The 19192-nt window shown below is 38.1% G+C and overlaps 1 long non-coding RNA gene across 1 annotated transcript in view; it reads right to left on the bottom strand.

Moving 5' to 3' along the window:
• LOC125087743 (uncharacterized) overlaps nt 1-19192 on the bottom strand; it is a 292899-nt gene that overhangs the window by 179051 nt on the left and 94656 nt on the right. Inside the window, exon 5 of the long non-coding RNA XR_007123503.1 lies at nt 14731-14950. This is a non-coding gene — a long non-coding RNA (uncharacterized LOC125087743). The remainder of the gene's footprint in view (nt 1-14730; nt 14951-19192) is intronic.

Below are 19192 nucleotides of genomic sequence, written 5' to 3'. Positions count from 1 at the left end.
GACCACAACACCATTACCACAGTAAGAAAATTAATTTAATGTTATTATATAACATGCAGTGCAATTAAATATCCTGACTTGTCCCAAAGGTGTCTTTTAACATTGTTTTCTGTTTGCTTATTTTGTTGTTTTATAACCCAGTTTCTAATCAAGGCTTATCTATTAAAATGAGAGGGTTTTTTTTTTTTTTTTACATGGCATATAATGCAATACCCTTGTTGCTTTCGATGGCCCATTTTTTTCAAACAGAATACTATATTTCAGACCTAAACTAATGAACGATTAAAGGATGATACAAAGCTCATTCATTCATTTGACAAAATTTTATTGGGCACCTGTATTATGTCAATACTTCCAGAATTGAAGATACAGTGATGAATAAGAAAAGTTCTTGTTCTCATAGAGATTGGGCTTAGGTGAAATTAGGATAATATGATAAAAGATGATTTTGCTCTTTGCTTTTAAATAACAGTTGAGAAAGTATCTCTTTGAGCAACTGCCACAGATGAAACACTGCCATCCAGTTAAAATGCTGGAGGGAAAGCTTTCCAGAGGAAAGAGCTACTACCCCAGTACTGAGGCAGAAAACAGGAACATACTTAACAAATATGCTAATAAAAGCATTCTATTTATATAATGTAATCTTCTTGTGAGTCCTATGGGACATGTTTTATTTTCTGGAGCTTATATCATGATATGGCTTTCTCTAAACTTCAGAAGTTTTGCCCAGTAGGTGCCCTGGTATCCTAGAACAACGGGTCCCAGAGAAAAGAGGTAGTAGTAGTCTACCATCCCTGAATCAATTTCACACTCTACATTATCTCCCCATGTAAGGCAGGAAAATGTGGAGAAGTAGAGGGAAGAATGGGCAGATATCAGGGCACAGACCAGAGGAGTTATTTTCTCAAAAACATCTTTATTTTTTTTCCCTTATTTAGGGATGCAACAGATAATTTTGCAGAGTAGTGGTGACTATCAGAGTCACCAGAGATTGGTGGCAAACCACAAGGGGAAATAGAATTCCGGGGAGGTGTTGGGAAATGATAGAATAAAAGCGTGGAGGAAATAAGGCCACATAAGAGCAGACAGTCTAGAGAAGCCTGACATCTTTGCCAGCTATTATGTTCAAGAGAAGAGTAAATACATAGGAAGTTGTTTGAATATGGAATTCTACCCGTGCAAGCGGGGGCCAGAGAAATCAGCAACGTTTTGCTGTGTGTGTGTTTAAGGTGTGTGCGCTCCAGTGCCCACTACTCACAGAGCAACTGTACTGCACTGACACCCGGCCAACCTGAGTCCATCATGCTGACTGCCTGGCTGTACAGGCATTTGAAATTGGACCCTGAACTAAAGGATTCCTTACTTTCTTTTGATTTTTGATGAGCATATTTTATGAATGTGAATGATCATTAAGATAAAAAAGATAACATTAGCATAGTTGAAAGATCAAGGGCTATGAAGCGCTGAGAAAGGGGATTTATATTTTGAATCTTTTACCTTAATAACAGTCACTAATGTTTATTGAGCATATTCTCTCTCTCTCTTTTTTTAAGATTTTATTTATTTATTTGACAGAGATCACAAGTAGGCAGAGAAGCAGGCAGAGAGAGAAGGGGAAGCAGACTCCCTGCCGAGCAGAAAGCCCAATGCAGGGCTCGATCCCAGGACCCTGAGATCATGACCTGAGCCAAAGGCAGAGGCTTTAACCCACTGAGCCACCCAGGTGCCCCGAGGATATTCTTTTGAGCTAGATACTCTGCTAAGCACTTCACATGCATCGTCTTAATATCTTTTGTTCTTAAACAAAACAGCCTTATACTTTTCACATGGAGAAATGGGCTCTGAGAGATAAAATAACTTGGTAATTTTACTCAGCCAGTAAGAGTGCAACTGGCATCGAGTTCTCGTGTCTCTTACTCTGGTGCAGAGTTAGCTCAGCAATGCTAGGCTATAATGTTGCCCATTTGCTATACATGGAACCTTGGGAGGCTTCATTACGTTCTCTGTAACACTGTTTTGTAACTTTTAGTCTAGGGGGTTAATATTATCTCTCACAAGGTTGCTTATGATGATTAAATGATACGTAATAAATGAAAAATCCAAGTATAGAAACTGGAAAATGACAGGGAACCAACAAACATCTGTACCTATTTCCAAGCTAGGCACTTCCTTAGAATCTATGATTGACTCCAGGAGAGAACTGGTCCAGACTGCGAAGAAGCTAATGGTTACATGAAAAATGCCTTAGGCTTCCACTGCTGTTCGACCAAAGAATTATTTACAGACATTAGAAAGATAGCATCAGGGGATCTGTCTAGAATAGAATGAATAAACACATTCACTATCAAGTGTCCACTTTGAGAAAAGCAGTTTTCAAATAAGCACCAGGTGGACAAACAGCATGTGTAAATCTGCCATTGATCCACAGACTTTATCAACTCAAAACTAGAGTCTGGAAAGGAGGAATATGCCGCCCGATTCAGCCAGCATATGATAAAGGCGTAAACACTATGGCACCAGCCGGGGGAAGGGAGGGAGTCTGTGAACATTGGAAATCAAATGGTTGTCACGTTATACTGTGATCCATCTTGTGTTCTGCTCCTGCAAATGGTTAACGTCACAGTTTCTTCCAAACACTTCTGCAAAGAAACACGTAGGAGAATGTCTGCTGCCCAAGCAGGCTCTGTGAACCAAGCACAAGATAGAGTGTAGGTACAGAGAGAGTCATTTCCTCAGTTAATATAAAGGCTTCCTCAGATAGATGGACAGATGATATAGAGAGAGAGAGACATAGAGAGAGATACACAGAGAGAAACTGAAACTTCATTTGACGTTTTAAGATAAAGAATATCGTATTTCAGTTTAAGAATACAGAGTATCAAAATATGCAACGGACACAGCCTATACTTTGGTTCAGAGGTCGGCAAATTATGGGCTGGAGGTTGGATCCTGCCTGTCACCTAGTTTTGTAAATATACTGAACACAAATATGCTCATTTGTTTACATGACCAATGGCTGCCTTCACTCTACAGTACTGACGAGCTGTTGCAACACAGACCATATGCATACACAACCTAAAATGTTTACTATCTGGCCCTTCACAGAAAAGGTTTACTGAACCTTTGAACTGGTTCAATACCACAGTCCTCTCTGTTTAATGCCACATCTTTATTCTTCTGCTTGGAAGAGGGAGAGAGAAATATAGGACTTGCCACAACAGAAAAAGAAACAGAAAAAAGGAGAGATGTTCAAGGATAAAGAGGAAAGAAAATAAATGATCTTGAGACCAGCCTCTTAAAGTCATACAGCCTTTAAAATCATTTTCAGGGGGTGTCTGGGTGGCTTATTGGGTTAAATATCTGACCCTTGGTTTTAGCACAGGTCATGATCCCAGGACCCTGGGATCGAGTCTCACTCCCGGCTCCCTGCTTACCAGGGAGTCTGCTTCTCCCTCTGCCCCTCCCCACTCCTGTTCTCTCTGTGTCTGAAATAAATAAATAAAATCTTTAAAATAAATAAATAAAGTAAAATTGTTTTCAGGAAATCTATTTCTTATAATCTGTCTGGAGTTGAAGGTGGTCTCAGGGAGAAGTACCGAAAAGAGGATATCCCTGCACCCACAGACACCTCTTGGTCCTCTTGGCCTTGGTTCCCCAACAAGCCAATGGCGGCAGGAAGGGGCAGGAGAATAAAGCAGCCCCTGCCTTGGGAGCCTCACAGGTTGTATCAGGAGATTAGCCAGCCTGGGGGTAGAGGTAGCGGGATCCCAGGAGTGGCTAACCCACACATAGTAGATGCTCTTATTGGGTGGAACTCCCTGGAAGAATACATCTAGATCCTAGAGCAGCCCTGGGGGAAGGGGGACATGGGTTTCAGGAGTGACCCCCCCCCCCAAGTAGGCTGGGCTGGTTGAAAGTAGGCACTGGGGACAGGATATGGGTGGTAGTCATGGCTCCAACCTCAAGTCCTATCTGCCTGGGCATGAGCTAGCACTATTTTTGGGAAAGGAAATCAAGACCCTACTGGGTTTTGATCTGGTAGTGGGGAAAATAATAATAAAGGAGTAGAAAACATTTGAAAAAATAAAGAAAAGAGAAAGAAAGAGAAGGAGGATGGGAGGGAGGGACGGAGGTAGGGAGGGAAGAGGAAGTAGAGGAGGAAGGGGATGTCCTTGAATAGGGTGACAGGACATGGGTCATTCTATTGAACTTTTAGATATAAGAACAATTCAATTGATTAAACTGACCCAACTAGAAGAAATGGGGCAGAGAGAGAGAACAGGGGGAGGGGCAAAGTGAGATGGAGAGAGAGAATCTCAAGCAGATTCCATGTGGAGGGCAGAGTCCAACACAGAACTCGATTCCATGACCCTGAGTTCACAACCTGAGCTGAAACCAAGGGTTAGACATTTAACCGACCAAGCCACCACTCAGATGCCCTGATATCACAGTTTTTAACACTAGCACAGATTGGAGTAAATTAAGACAAGGGCTGATCCAAGCTCCCAGGATCAAACCACCTACTTCATTTCTTATGTTACAATACTAATAAGGAGAGCTTCTTTTTAAGCAAGCACTGCCCAGAGATTCTTCTAACCTAATCATAAAATGGTAAGTTATTGAACCTTATTAGGTCCCCTCTACTAAACGCCAATGAAAGGAATCACTGAATCTGAAGATTAAAGGTAATCTAGAGAGTAGCCAATACAGACCTCGGCTTTCAGCCAGGTCATAAGTACGCCTCGCATTGCACTGTGCTATGACATTCTGCTTTGTTTACACAAGTCGACATTGCAACCACTCTTCCATTTCCCTTCGTATATTAAAAATCTCAACTGGATCTAAGCTGTTGTTATTTGCAAACATTCCAGAAATATTTTATATCAGGAAACCCAGATTTCATCTTAATACAAGCATTCTGGGAAAAAAAAAATAGAAGTAAAACCTAGACAGAGCCTGAACTAGGGCCCAGTGGCCAAATCCCACTGACCACCTGGTTCTGTGAGGCCTGAAAGTCATGAATGTGTTTTTTAAATGGCTGAGAAAAAAAAAAAAATCAGAATATTTTATGACACATGAAAATTATGTAATATTCAAATTTCAGCATCCTTAAATAAAATTTCTTTGGAACGTAGCCATGCCCATCTGTCCATGCATTGTCTGTGGCTGCTTCTATGCTACACACCAGAGTGGAGTAGTCGTGACAGAGACGACAAATGTGAAAATGCTTATGATCTGGCTTTTTCCAGAAAAAGTTTGTTGGCTTCTGCCTCAGAGCCTTGTATTATTTATGATAAATAATCTTCCCTATCCTAGACTTTACAACAACTTCGACAGTTATTCCAAGTTTTTGTTTTTGCTCAATTGGTGTCATTTATTGCCTAGGGAACATGCACTAGAGCACATAATTATTTCAGAAAGCAGATTTTAAAATCGATAGTCAATTATTCCGCAAGCATTCATTCATTCATTCATTCAATTAACTTTTGTGGAATATTTAAACCAGACTACTTACGCCAGTAATTAATCCTGTGATCCTGAGTTTACTAACACCATAAAATCGTGTATTTTCTTTTGTTTATCTGGGTTGTCAAAAACATGGTGCCTGGCATGTGGCAAGTGTTTAATAAGTGTTTATGTGAATGAACAACCATGTGGTTTCTGTCCCAGAATAACACTAGTCCAAGAGAAGAGACAAACACATAAAAAGCAGAACTGCCTTTCTTTTTTTTTTTTTTTTAAATTAGAGAGTGCATACAGCAGGGGTTGGAAGGGAGGGGAGAGAGGGAGAGAGAGAATCCCAAGCTGGCTCCATGCCCAGTGCAGAGTCTGACGCAGGGCTCAATCTCACAACCCTGAGATCATGACCTGAACTGAAATCAGGAGTTGAATGTTTAACCAACTGAGCCACCCAGGTGCCCCAAATGTAGACTTGTGTTAAGGTCTATAAAAAGGGGGTGCCTGGGTGGCTCAGTGGGTTAAGCCACTGCCTTCGGCTCAGGTCATGATCTCAGGGTCCTGGGATCGAGTGCCGCATCAGGCTCTCTGCTCAGCAGGGAGCCTGCTTCCCACTCTCTCTCTCTGCCTGCCTCTCTGCCTACTTGTGATCTCTGTCAAATAAATAAATAAAATATTTTTTAAAAAAGTCCATAAAAAGGATATAAAATACCCCTCTAGTAATGAAAGAGTGAGGTCTCACCAAGGTGGCAGTTGAGAGAGATCTTGAAGATCAGAACACACATGCACATACACACACACCCTCTACTTAACTTTTAGCTCCATGTGGGAGACAGTATAAAAAAACTAGGGTTTGGAAACAAGAGCCCTAGAACTAACCCAAGTGCTGGAGTGCACAAACTAGAAGGACTCATCAGGAAAAGAGGCTGGCGACCAAATGCAAAAGCAAAGGAGCTAGCTATGTAGAGGCAGTTGGTGTCACTGAGGCTATCTTGGCAAGCAGAGAATTGTCAGGTCTGTCTGGACTTAGGTGACAGACTGACATTAAAGGCAGAGAGGCAGTAGCCACGGAATCTGGCAGCAGCAAAGCAAGTGACAGTGTCTCAGCAAAGGAGTGAATTTCTGAGACAGGTCTCCCCCACCTACCCAGTGAACCAGAACCCAGTGTCTGGAGATTATGATGATAAGCGATGGGTGCCAATTTAAGCGGGCAGGAAATGTCTGGGAAATTCAGCAAGGATAATAAGCAAGTGTGAAGAGCATAATAATGAGAAGTCCTGGGATGGACAAGAAGAAGAAAACCAGCAAGACAGGCCTGCTGGGAAGTCAATAGGGTCAGAAAAGTTCATCAGCTGGAATGGTGTTCTTGCTATTAGATTATGAGTCAGACAGCATTCTAGCCTCCCACAGATTCATAGGACTGAGACGTCACACCCAACTAAGAGGATCTAGTCATCTTTGTAGGTTTCTGGGGTAAGGAATTTTAAACACACACACACACACACACAATGAAACCCAAATCCTAGAAATGAAATTGGTGGCACATATTTTGTCCAAAGAATTAAGAAAAAAAAACTTAAAAACCAAGCAAAAAACAGTAAGGAAAACTCATGAAGCTTAACGATCACTGAGTCAGATTACAGAGTCGAATATTTTAAACACAATGATCATCAGACATCACTAAAGTCCTTCATCGAATGCAAGCCCTGCTACGTTCACTTCATTTCTCTCTCAAAATTCTTTACCAAAGTAAGACTAAAATACACATACGTATGTTCTTGTGAGACTAAAATACTGAAAGGGTGACTAAGAGTTTTGTTGGATGATTCTGTACCTGGTAGAAAGTAATTTACTCAAAATTTAAAGATAAAAGTAAATGGATTTTTTTTTTTTTTTTTTTTTTTTTAAGATTTTATTTATTTATTTGACAGAGAGAGATCACAAGTAGGCAGAGAGGCAGGCAGAGAGAGAGGAAGGGAAGCAGGCTTCCTGCTGAGCAGCGAGCCCGATGCGGGACTCGATCCCAGGATTCTGGGATCATGACCTGAGCTGAAGGCAGCGGCTTAACCCACTGAGCCACCCAGGCGCCCAGTAAATGGATTTTCTAAAGAGTGTTTTGGGCGTTGGTCCTTTATCCTCTTTTATTCAAACATGTTTATCAATTACTTGGCTGAAAAAAATAGAACTTCTATATCAAAACATTTTAAACATTGCACCTATAGTCTAAGGCTGGAAGGGAAAACCAACATGATAAATGAAACGTAATTGTTTAAAGAAATAGAAAACATGGTATTCGTTGAATCTCTAAGAAAGCAGACGTCTGAAGTAGGTCAAAATAAACTTCATGAGAAATTTGGGAGCCTTAACTGTTTACTTCAGCAACACATTGCTAAACAGAAAACTTATGCAAAGGGGCCCTTGGGTTCTGGTTTCATTTTTGCCATTTTGTCACTGTGTAACTTCGAGTAAGACACTAACCATTTCTGAAGCCTGTATTTCTCATGTTTCAAGACCAGACAAGTTTTAGTTCTAACAGAAAATCATCCTCCTAAGATTATCAAGAATGGATAAAATTGGGTAGTAGAAGAGAAATTGGGAGGCATTCCAACAGAGGAACAAAATGATGACCCAGCGTCAGGAATTTAAAAGCATTTTTTTTTAAAGATTTTTTTTTTAATTTTTTAAAAAAGATTTTATTTATTTATTTGACAGACAGAGATCACAAGTAGGCAGAGACGCAGGCAGAGAGAGAGGAGGAAGCAGGCTCCCTGCTAGGCAGAGAGCCCAATTCGGGGCTCGATCCCAGGACCCCGAAGTCATGACCTAAGCCGAAAGCAGAGGCTTTAACCCACTGAGCCACCCAGATGCATTTTTTAATTTAAAAAAAAAAAAAAAAAAAAAAACTAAAATTTTAAAAATAAATAGAAATAAAAATGAAAAAATAAAATAAAATAATTTTTTTTAAAAGAACAGAGTTAGGAATGATCATGAGTATAAGGAAGTAAGCTAAAAAAGGCTAGGTTTCTGACTAGAAAGATTTTGCAAAATGAAAGGAAGTACAATGAACAATTATAGCATAGCCAGATTTCTGAGAATATAGCAAAGTAAGCAGGGGAGCTGACTCTTAAAACAGTGGTTAATAGGAATTCAGTAATTATTTTTAAACAAGTAAGTGGCAATGTGGAAGTCAAGTTGAAGCAAAGGGTTTCATGTTCAAGTTAGGTCAGTGATGAGAAACAATGAGACTTTGACCTTAAAATGGAGACATCTGGTGGTACCCGGTCAAAACTGAGAATCTCCCCCCATTGAGCCTTCCTTGTCAATGAAGCCGCTTTGTTTCGTCTGCTGAAGAGACTTCAAAGTTCTGGGCAAAAACAGCACACGGGAAACATCTGTAAGTGATTCTGTACAAATGTCATTCTCAAAATAACAACAACAAAAAGATGAAATACCAGTGTTCCTCATGATTGGGCATGGTCTCTTATTGAACCCTAATCCTAGATGAAATTCAGACCAGAAAGGTGTTAAGACCACTATATAACTGGAAATACTCTAAAATGTGCCACGTTGGAGGAGTTTAAGCTTTATTCCCTCCCTCAGTTTTTATACATTACTGCCTTAGCATTTGGGAAAGTAATCATAGCTTTTAGGTAGTGAAAGGGTCATGACAGCCAATATTCCTCCTATTACTGTCTCATCACATACTCTAACCACATCATTTTCTTGACTAGTTGTTCTGTTTTGTGCTAAATCACTAAATCTAGGGCACTGCTGTCTCAGGTGTGTTCATTTATCGGGCCTGCTACAGCTGAATACATAATAATGTCCCTTTCTGTTCTTGCCTTGCCCCGTCTTCAGTGAAGAGCCTAAAGAGACTTTCTATATATTTAGGAACAGAAGTTCTTTTATTTAATGTTCTTGAGATAACTGGGGGGGAAAAAGGCAGAGAGAATGGGAATTGGATTCAAGTGACCAAGATTTGAAACTCAGCTTTACCTCCATCTTGGGCCACAAGCCAAAGTGTCCCCACAATTTTGAAATAAATATTGTAACAGCTATCATAATCTGTTATTTTAAATAGTAAACAGATACTGCCTGTACCAGCATCTAGGTCAAACCCTGATCACTTATTAATCAAAACTATATGCACTGAGAAAAATGGGGTATCAGTCTGGGTTTGCCTCTAGATCTTTCATTCCCTTCTTCACACTGTCATTCATAATTCATAATTTAAATTAAAATTCACTTTTTATAAATAAATATTCAGTATTTATTGTTTATCAGGTTATGGGTGAATTCACCATCATGAATAAGAAATCATGATTGTGCCTGGAGTATTCATTCTAAAGCAAACAACCAGCTATTTAGTATGAAGAATGCTAGAAAGCAGTATGCTCATAATACTACAGGGTGATCTGTAATCAGTTAACAATATTTACTTAGTATACCTCATCTGACACACTCTCTCTGAAGGAGATTTAGATGAGGGTAGAGGTACGTAAGCAGGAGCAATTATGATCCTTGATTTTAGGATCTCACAATTTATCATCTCTTGTGGTGAGTGTGTTTTTTCCTTCCGGGTATAGATTGTGTCAAAGGCAGCCCAGCATCTAAACCATGCCTCATACATATTAGGATTTCAAAAAATATTTTATCAAAGAATGACTGAGTTTAGAGAAATGTAATGCCTTTTCTTTAGTTGTAAGTGAAGTGGGGGGTACACCACAACTGTTTTTATTGATATGCAGGGGAAGGGGGAGGGTAAAAAAAACATCGAAATTATATGTGGGGGAGAACTTGAGGGAAGGAGTACTGGAGAAAAAAAACTGAGCTTCTCTTTTCTAAAATTTTTTATTTAAATTCAATTAGCCAACATATGGTACATCATTAATTTCAGATATAATGCTCAGTAATTTATCAGTTGCATAGACACCCAGTGCTCATCACGCACATGTCCTACCTAATGTCCATCACCCAGTTACCCCATCTCCCCACCCACCTCCCCTCCAGCAACCCTCAGATGTTTCCTATAGTTAAGAGGCTCTCATGGTTTTTCTCCCTCTCTGATGACGTCCCACTCAGTTTTCCCTCCCTTACCCTATGATCCTCTGTGCAGTTTCTTACATTCCACATGTGAGTGAAACCATAAGATAACTGATTCTGTTTGACTTCTTTCGCTCAGCATAATACCCTCCAGTTCCATCCACGTCAATATAAATGGTAAGTATTCATTCCTTCTGATGGCTGAGTAATATCCCATTGTATACATATATACCACATCTCCTTTATCCGTTTATCTGTCGATAGACAGCTTGGCTCTTTCCACAGTTCTTTTTACACCATACACAAAGATATACTCAAACTGGATGAAAGACCTAAATGTGAGACAGGAATCCATCAAAATCCTAGAGAAGAACACAGGCAATGACCCCTCTGACTTTGGCCGCAGCAACCTCTTGCTAGACATGTCTCCAAAGGCAAGGAAAACAAAACCAAAAATGAACTACTGGGATTTCATCAAAATAAAATAAATATTTTATTATTTAAAATAATAATAAAAAAATTCCTTTGCACAGCAAAGGAAACAGTCAACAAAACGAAAAGGCAACCTATGGATTGGGAGAAGATATCTGTAAATAACAGCAAATAAAGGGCTAGTATCTAAGATTTATAAAGAACTTCTCAAACTCAACACCCAAAAAACATAAAACCAAGTCAAAAAATAGGCTGAAGACATGAGACATTTCTTCAAAGAAGATATACAAATGACCAACAGACATATAAAAAATGTCCCACATCACTCAGCATCAGGGAAACACAGATCAAAACCACAATGAGATACCACCTCACACCAGCCAGAATGGCTAAAATTAACAAGACAGGAAACAGCAGGTGTTGGTGAGAATGCAGGGGAAGGGGAACCCTCCTACAGTGTTTGAAGGAATGCAAGCTGGTGCAGCCACTCTGAAAAATGGTGTGGAAGTTCCTCAAATAGTTGAAAACAGAGATACCGTGTGACCCAGCAATTGCACTACTGAGTATTTTCCCCAAAGATACAAATGTAGTGAAAAGAAGGGCACCTACACCTCAATGTTCATAGCAGTGATGTCCACAATAGAAAACTAAGCTACTCTGGAGAGAAGGAAAAGTGGTCACATACTGATAGATGAGGTATGGCAATCAGACTCATAGTATTCAAATTTAAATGGACAAGTCTTACTGAAGGATCCAAGAACAAAGGTCTTTTTGTTTGGTCACATTCATGGCAGTTTTTAATCTACTATTCTACCTGATTTTAAAGCCTCCTTAAAAGTTATTTTATACTTGAGTTACTTAAAATGAATTTTTAAAGTAATGATTTTAAAGTAACGATAAAAGTAATAATAAGATAAAATAAAATGAATTTTGTTTAGAGGACTCTGAGAAACTAGCAATATAATAACCATGTAGGTGATGGTAGAAAGAGTCTGGGTTGTGGATCACAGAGCCTTGGAAACATCTAATTCCATTTCCTCATAGAAAGTTAGAGATTCTGGCATTAAAGGATATCACCATTTTAAGTACTGAATGGCTGTGTTAAACAAAAAGGGTGGGGTGATCTTTATAAATGCCTGGCCTGATTTCCTCTGCTGACAGAATCTTTTTTGTTAGAAGAATAATGTAGCTTTTTTTAATTGATCTAAAATAATGGGTCAAGTAAGATTTTTACTGTGACAGCTACTATAACCCTGGAACTCAATAGGAAAATACATATTAATTCTAAGTGTTTATTTCTTAAGCCAGCTTATCTTTATTTTTATAAGTCAAAAGCACTGATATTATTATTTAAATCTAGATATATTTCAATGTGATTATTATAAGTTACTTTGCATGAGCTATAAATCTGAGTATAAAAGAAACACTTGAAAAACTCCAATCAAGAAAAGATCAGTGATGGGAGGTGAACATTTCAGTTTCTTATCAAAGCTGTTACAATACTATACTGGATGACTGAATTAGTATCTTTAAAAATAATGACAGTCAAAACACGTCTGTGCTCATTCAGTGCTGAAGAGAAATTAGTTAAGAATGAATTAAAAGTTAATGTGAATAATGAAATTAGTTAATGAATTAAAAGTTAATGGAATTCTACCTTTTTATAAATGCTAAATGGATTTCATATTTGGAAAATTCTCTACAATAATAGCAGATATTAATATCAAATATGTAATTTAATGGCATTTTGCCAAATATTGCTAAGTAGATATCATATTCTAGAAAATATGCTTTTTAAGTTAGTATGGTATTACTATGCCAGTAAAATCTTTATCTTCCTTCCAAGCAGTTTTCAGGTCTCTCTTTCCCTGTAGTCAATCCTAAAGATTGACTTAGGATTGACTTAGGACTAAGGAAGGAATTAATAGAGAGACTTCTTACAGATGTATTTTTCAGCATTTTATCCTCCCTCCATACTGATGACCCCGTGTTGGAGCAAATCATCATAATCTTTCTGTCATTACATGCCTACAAACTAAGCCAAGAGAAACACAATCTTTTCACATTGGGAAAATAAAATGACTTTTTTCTGCATCTAAATCTATATGTAAGTTCACCGAGTTGAGTTTGGATAGGAAATTTTAGAGAAGAATCATGATTCTCCATGGCAGAATTTGTAAAAAAAAAAAAAAAAAAAATTACTCTTCTTGGAAAATGCAGAAAATAGTTACAATTAAATTTATATATCAGTTTTCTGGATGGAGAACTAATTAATGCCATGTAGATGAAGTGGTAGACAAGAGACTGAGAAGGGCAGAAAGTAGGGAAACAGGCCAGGAATAAGGTAAATAATGTGAGACCCTGTGTACCATACTGAGGACTGGTTTTCAGGCTGGGTGAGAATGGTGGCCATTGGAGGATTTTAAGCAAAGGACTGATGTGGCTGTCATCTTACTTAACTGCATTATACAAGGATCATCTTGTCTCTGGAGAGAACCAACCACTAAAATTGTACAGGTGATGATAGCCTGCACCACAAGGGGGCGCCCTGAAGATGAGGAGCAGAAACTAATCCTAATCTGATTAGGTCTTTAAAGTATGGTTTTGCTGCTAGCTTAATGGGATTGTGCTAAATTGTTTGTACATACTGAAAGAGTTTAAGATGCAACTATGGTGTACTTTTGTAAATGTGGGTGACAAATTCAATTTACAATATGAAGATACAAATTGATGCTTATTATGACTTTTTTTTTTTTTTAATTTATTTGACAGACAGATCACAAGTAGGCGGAGAGGCAGTCAGAGAGAGAAGAGGCGGAGGCAGGCTCCCTGCTGAGCAGAGAGCCCGACGCGGGACTCGATCCCAGAACCCTGAGATCATGACCTGAGCCGAAGGCAGAGGATTTAACCACTGAGCCACCCAGGCGCCCCTTATTATGACTTTTTAATAAAATGTTACCTATCAGATCAGTTATCTACAACAAATGCTTAGTTCAAGTCTCATAAATTCCCTAAAATGTTAAAAATATGATTACATATTATTTCAAAGGAGAAAAAAAAAGGAAAAGATGTTTCCTCCCATCTCTCAACATACCAAAGTAATTTTTATTTTTAAAAAGTGCGTAAGAAGAAACGTATTTTAAGAAATAATAAATCTTAGGAAAAATTGGATTTCTAGCAACATTACTCTTTTGGTGCTAAATAGGTAAACCATTTTCAAGAAGGGACAGATCCTTATGTTTCTGAATGAGTAACCACCTTAGAAAAACCTTGCGAAGTGTGGATTTTTACAGTGAGTATCTATGCCAAGAAAACTGAAGAAACTGACTTTCTACTCTTAGATCATAGACAAACCACTCCAATAGACCTCCCTGATTTATCACTTCCCAGCAAACATCTGGCAAGCACATAAAAGTGAATAGGTGCTGAGGTACCCCTTCCTCTGTGGGGAGACTGAACTAAATACAGCCTGTTCTGAAAATTTATAGGTTGATAACCCTACAGTCAACCAAGCACGATAGGTTCGGAAAACAAGCCAATAACGAAATTCTAAGAGTCGCTCACAAATACTATTTTTTGCATGACCAATCTAAAAGTAGCATAATTTAGTGAGGTCCTATTTACTTACCAAAGCAACAAATACTCTTTTGACTTTGTGAGAAGGTGGTAGACACAGCAAGATGATTAAGACAAAACTTCTGCGCAGGAGAGGAAATAATTCATGGCAATACACCACGAAACGTTTTACTGTCACTGTCATTAGGAATCTTCACATATTTTACACATATCCGCTCTCACCTTTTAACCACATTGTGATGACTGTACTTCCCTTTCCATTTGAGGTTAGCAGAGACCATCTGAGTTGCTTTGGTCAATGAATGTGAGCGCACCTGGTTTTGATCATTTCTGGTTAGTTCTAGGAGTCAGGCCATGGTCTACCATGTTCCTTTCTTCCTGGCACAGTGATTACAAGGGCACTGGTCCAGCTGTAGGCTCCATCATCTGGGTTCCTCAATACCTATTTAAGCAAAGCCCCCCTGCCAACCTCCGCTGGCTATGCAATGTGGCAACGAGTTAACAGCTATTGTTTTAAGAACTGACACAGAAGGAGAAATGGTGCTATGAGAAATCAGAGCACAGGCATTATCCAGACTAAAGACTTCAAGGAAATCGTTCTGGAGTCTAAGAGCTCTGAGCTGAGCCTTAAAAGTTAGTAGGAGTAACATGAATGGAAAGTTATGTCAGCTTCATGTAAGCCATTACAAAAAAGAGAATAATTTGCTCAAAAACCTGTACGTGGTTCACCATGATGACTGGGACAAGCATTGGTAGCTTGCCAATAAATAATACTGGGAAGATACACAAAGATCAATTGATGGTATGCCTTTTTTCATAAGCTTATTCTCAGTTACTCATTTTTGTTGAGACCATTAACTATTTAAAGCATGCAAAAAAGATCTAAAATATGACACAATAAACAGTGCCTGCGATCCAGCTTAAAAATTAAATTAAAAATACTTTTAAAGTACTCTGTCTATAAAATTCTTCATTCACCTTCTCCTCATGATCACTATAGGTAACAACTGACCCCAATTTTGCTACCCAGCGATGTAACGCTAAACTATATTACTGTCTCTTTGTAGATGATACACAACTATATTATGTTGTATGCATTCTTGTTTTTTATTGTTATTTTTTTAAGAAAATAGTGTACTTTTATATAAAGGCAGGACATTCATTTAAAATATATAAAAATGGATAGTGCTAAACTACTTGAATATACCATAATTTCTCTAGTCATTGTTCTGAAAAAATGTAACTCAGGTTATTTACCATTTTTCACTATTACAAAAAATGTTACACTGAACATTTTGTAAATGTCTCCGGGTAGATACACATAAGAGTTTATCTAGGATATACCTGGATGCGAAATTACTGGGTCTAAGATACACAAATCTTAAATTATGTAGATGTTGCTAAATGAAAAAGGACATTTAGATTTATCCCAAAAGCCGGAGAAAACTCTCGAAGGACACTGAAGAAATGATCAGAGTTCTGGCTTAGAAATCTCTGGCAGCAATATACAAACTTGACTGGAGTTGAGCAAAAATGTACGAAGACCTGAACTAAGGTGACGCCCTGAGATGGTCACAAAGGGGAGAATCATCAGACATTGGCGATTTCTCTTTCTTCATGTATTAAGGTGAAGGTAGAGAACTATCATTGCTAATTAGCTACATGCAAGACCTTGTTTTTTTTGTTTTGTTTTGTTTTTTGGGGTTTTTTGTTGTTTTGTTTTTTTAGGTCCTTTATAACATATTATAACTTCAAGAGCTACTACACTGGAGTTTCAATGAGTGAATTTCAATCTCAGTTTCATGGATTATGATGTATAACCTCTCTCTGCTTTTCTGCTTCTTTTTCTACAAAACAGCTATAATAGTAACACCAACTTCATTGGCTGGTCATTATCTTAATTAAAATAACAGAGAGAGATCATTTAGACAACATGTGTGGTATATAGAAGTTACTGATGAGTGCCAACTATCATTATTTTAATCTCTAAATCAAATCTAAAAGATGATAGTATCCTGCACTGAAGAAACTGAGAGCCAGAAAGTCTGCAACTTGGCCAGAATCTCTGCTAGAATTCAGCCCATTTAGGATTTGGAAACCATGCTGTTCTGATACCACAGTGCCCATAGCTTTTCCCTACTTACAGGGTTAACCTCCCTTCCTTTCTTTCTCTCTCTCTTTTTTTTTTAAGAGTTATCAAATCACTATGGTGTACAACCTGGAAACAATGTAACATTCTGTATCAACTATACTTCAATAAATTTAAAAAATACAAATGCAAATACAGATTAAAAAAAAAAAAGATTTTATTTATTTAATTGACAGACAGCATAAGAGAGAGTGAATATGAGTTGGGGGGAAGAGGAGAAAAGGAGGAGAAACAGGCTCCCCCAGAGCAGGGAGCCCGAGGAAGGCCTAGATCAGAGGACCCTGGATCATGACCTGATCCAAAGGCAGAAGCTTAACCAAATAAGACACCCAGGCACCCCTCCCCCTTCCCTTCTTTTATGATAGGAATCAAGTAGACTGAGTACCCAGGATAAATGATACTTAAATTCGGTGACTCACCCTTCATTTCTCTACCCCACCATTTTTCTATAATTCGATTAATAATTTCTTATTCTGCAAGATATAATTTGTATTTTTCCCCTTTCAAAGAAGGCAGTTTTGATGTTGTTACAGCTTTTTTTCTAAATTAAGATCATGACTTTCTTAGAAGAAAGTCTAGACATGTTTTCAAATCTTACCCCTTTCCCCAAGCTAGAGAAAGAGAAAGCAAGTTAGTGTTCACCAATGTGTAGTTGGGAGAGGAGAAGGAAGCTAGACACTAATCTGAACTTAGTTTTTATAAAAATCCATCTGAATATGGAAATATAGAATATACTTAGCAAAGGATTTATAGGTAAAGACATGTAATTTTTGGCTACTCCAGCGAGATGAGGTTAATTGTGCCAGTTATACAGACAGATGGATAAAAATAAGGGTTAACTGAACACCATTCCTGATGGACAAAAAGCCAAAATATATCCCCATATATTCACAATTTAGCTCTGGCTAATATTATGTTTAGGGGATCTCCTGTGGTTTTGTTTGTAACTGTTTATTTTTGAAGATTAAATAATTAGTGGTAAAAACACACGGTGGGTTATTTCACTGGTGTACCTTTCAAGTGAAGGGATGTTTTAACGTTACCTTGTATCAGTGGCAATACTGGGCAATGTCTAGAGACATTTTGGGTTGTTAGAACTATAGGTGAGTTCTGCGGACATATAAGAGGTAGAGGTCAGGGATGCTGTTAAACATCCTACAATGACTTATGTCAAAATTTTAATAATGCTGAGGTTGAGAAAACCTGTCCTCTATTTAGGGCAGGCTGGAGTTCCATACCCCCTTCACCTTTTATCACAAAGGTGGTTAATTTTCTGTAATCCATGGGCTCTCGATGCCAGCCTGATCCCAGGGCAGGAAAGCTTTAAAAGGAAAATTTTTTTTATGAATGCCAGGTGTTAAAATGCTGTTTTAAAATAATAATAATAATAATAATAATAAACAAGGGCATCACTGCTCAGTTACAATTAGAACATCGATAAATACTCATTGCTTATAATGTCCCTTTGGCATTAAAACATGATATGATAAATGGTCACATAGTTAATTATTTCACTACAGCTTCAACATTTAAAATACAGTTTTGGAAGCAATTAATCCAGAGTGGATTAGCGTTTGGGCAGAACTGTGATAAATAAAATGTCAACATCTTTGGCGTAGAAATATAACTGCACCAGCACAGGTAGACTCTCCCGTACCATGAATAGATCCTGCATTCTTTATCTTTCTCATTTCTGTTACTGTCAACAACATTATAAAAAGCAATGAGCATTGTTCAGACAAAACCAACCAAAAACAAACTTATTTTTCCTGATCCAGCAATTGAAATTGATTTCTCTTTTATTTCCAAAGTAATGTTTTCATGGCTCCTTATTAAAAAGACTAATACCTGGGCCAAAATGTGTGTGTCTACGTCATCTACATCTGTGGAATACATCTCATTTACACTCTACCATATCTCAGTGCATTTGTTCTGTCCTCCCTCTAACACATTCTCCTCCATATTACCAGTTACCATAAATATAAACACAGAGTTCCAAGCATGTTAGTCATATATTTCAAAATCATGAATTTCACTCCCTTGCCAGTGGGAGAGAATGCTTGGTGGGGCACGTAAAATTATTTTCTTTCTGGCACCAGACTAACTATACAGTTTTATCTTCAGTTACTTTCCTTTCTTATCCTATCTGCTTTAACTACACACAATAGTTACCATTCTTGAACAAAGCAGGCTATTATCTATCGATTCATTTTCAAGACCCAGCTCAAATATCATTTCCTTTCTGAATTCAGCCTCTACTGCCTTAGAGAAATTTAGTCTCTTTCTCTAAATTTCTCCTTAAGAGAAATTTAGTTCCAAGAGTTGTGTTACAACACTTATTACATCTTTACAACTATGATACTAACTACTGCTTTATTGTGACTTGATGTCAAATATCTTCATCTTCATCTTCATCGTGTCACAATCTTCATCACTGTCCTCTCCTCAGACACTGTGGCCATATCCTATTCTTTGTAGCACAAAAACCTAGCCATTTTGTTGCTTACAGTCAGTCTTCCCACAACGTTTCTGAAT

This window comes from Lutra lutra, chromosome 16, assembly GCF_902655055.1.
Source record: "Lutra lutra chromosome 16, mLutLut1.2, whole genome shotgun sequence".
Lineage (NCBI taxonomy): Eukaryota > Metazoa > Chordata > Mammalia > Carnivora > Mustelidae > Lutra > Lutra lutra.
The sequence above is the reverse complement of the archived record's forward strand: the minus strand, read 5'-3'. Positions and strand labels throughout refer to the sequence as shown.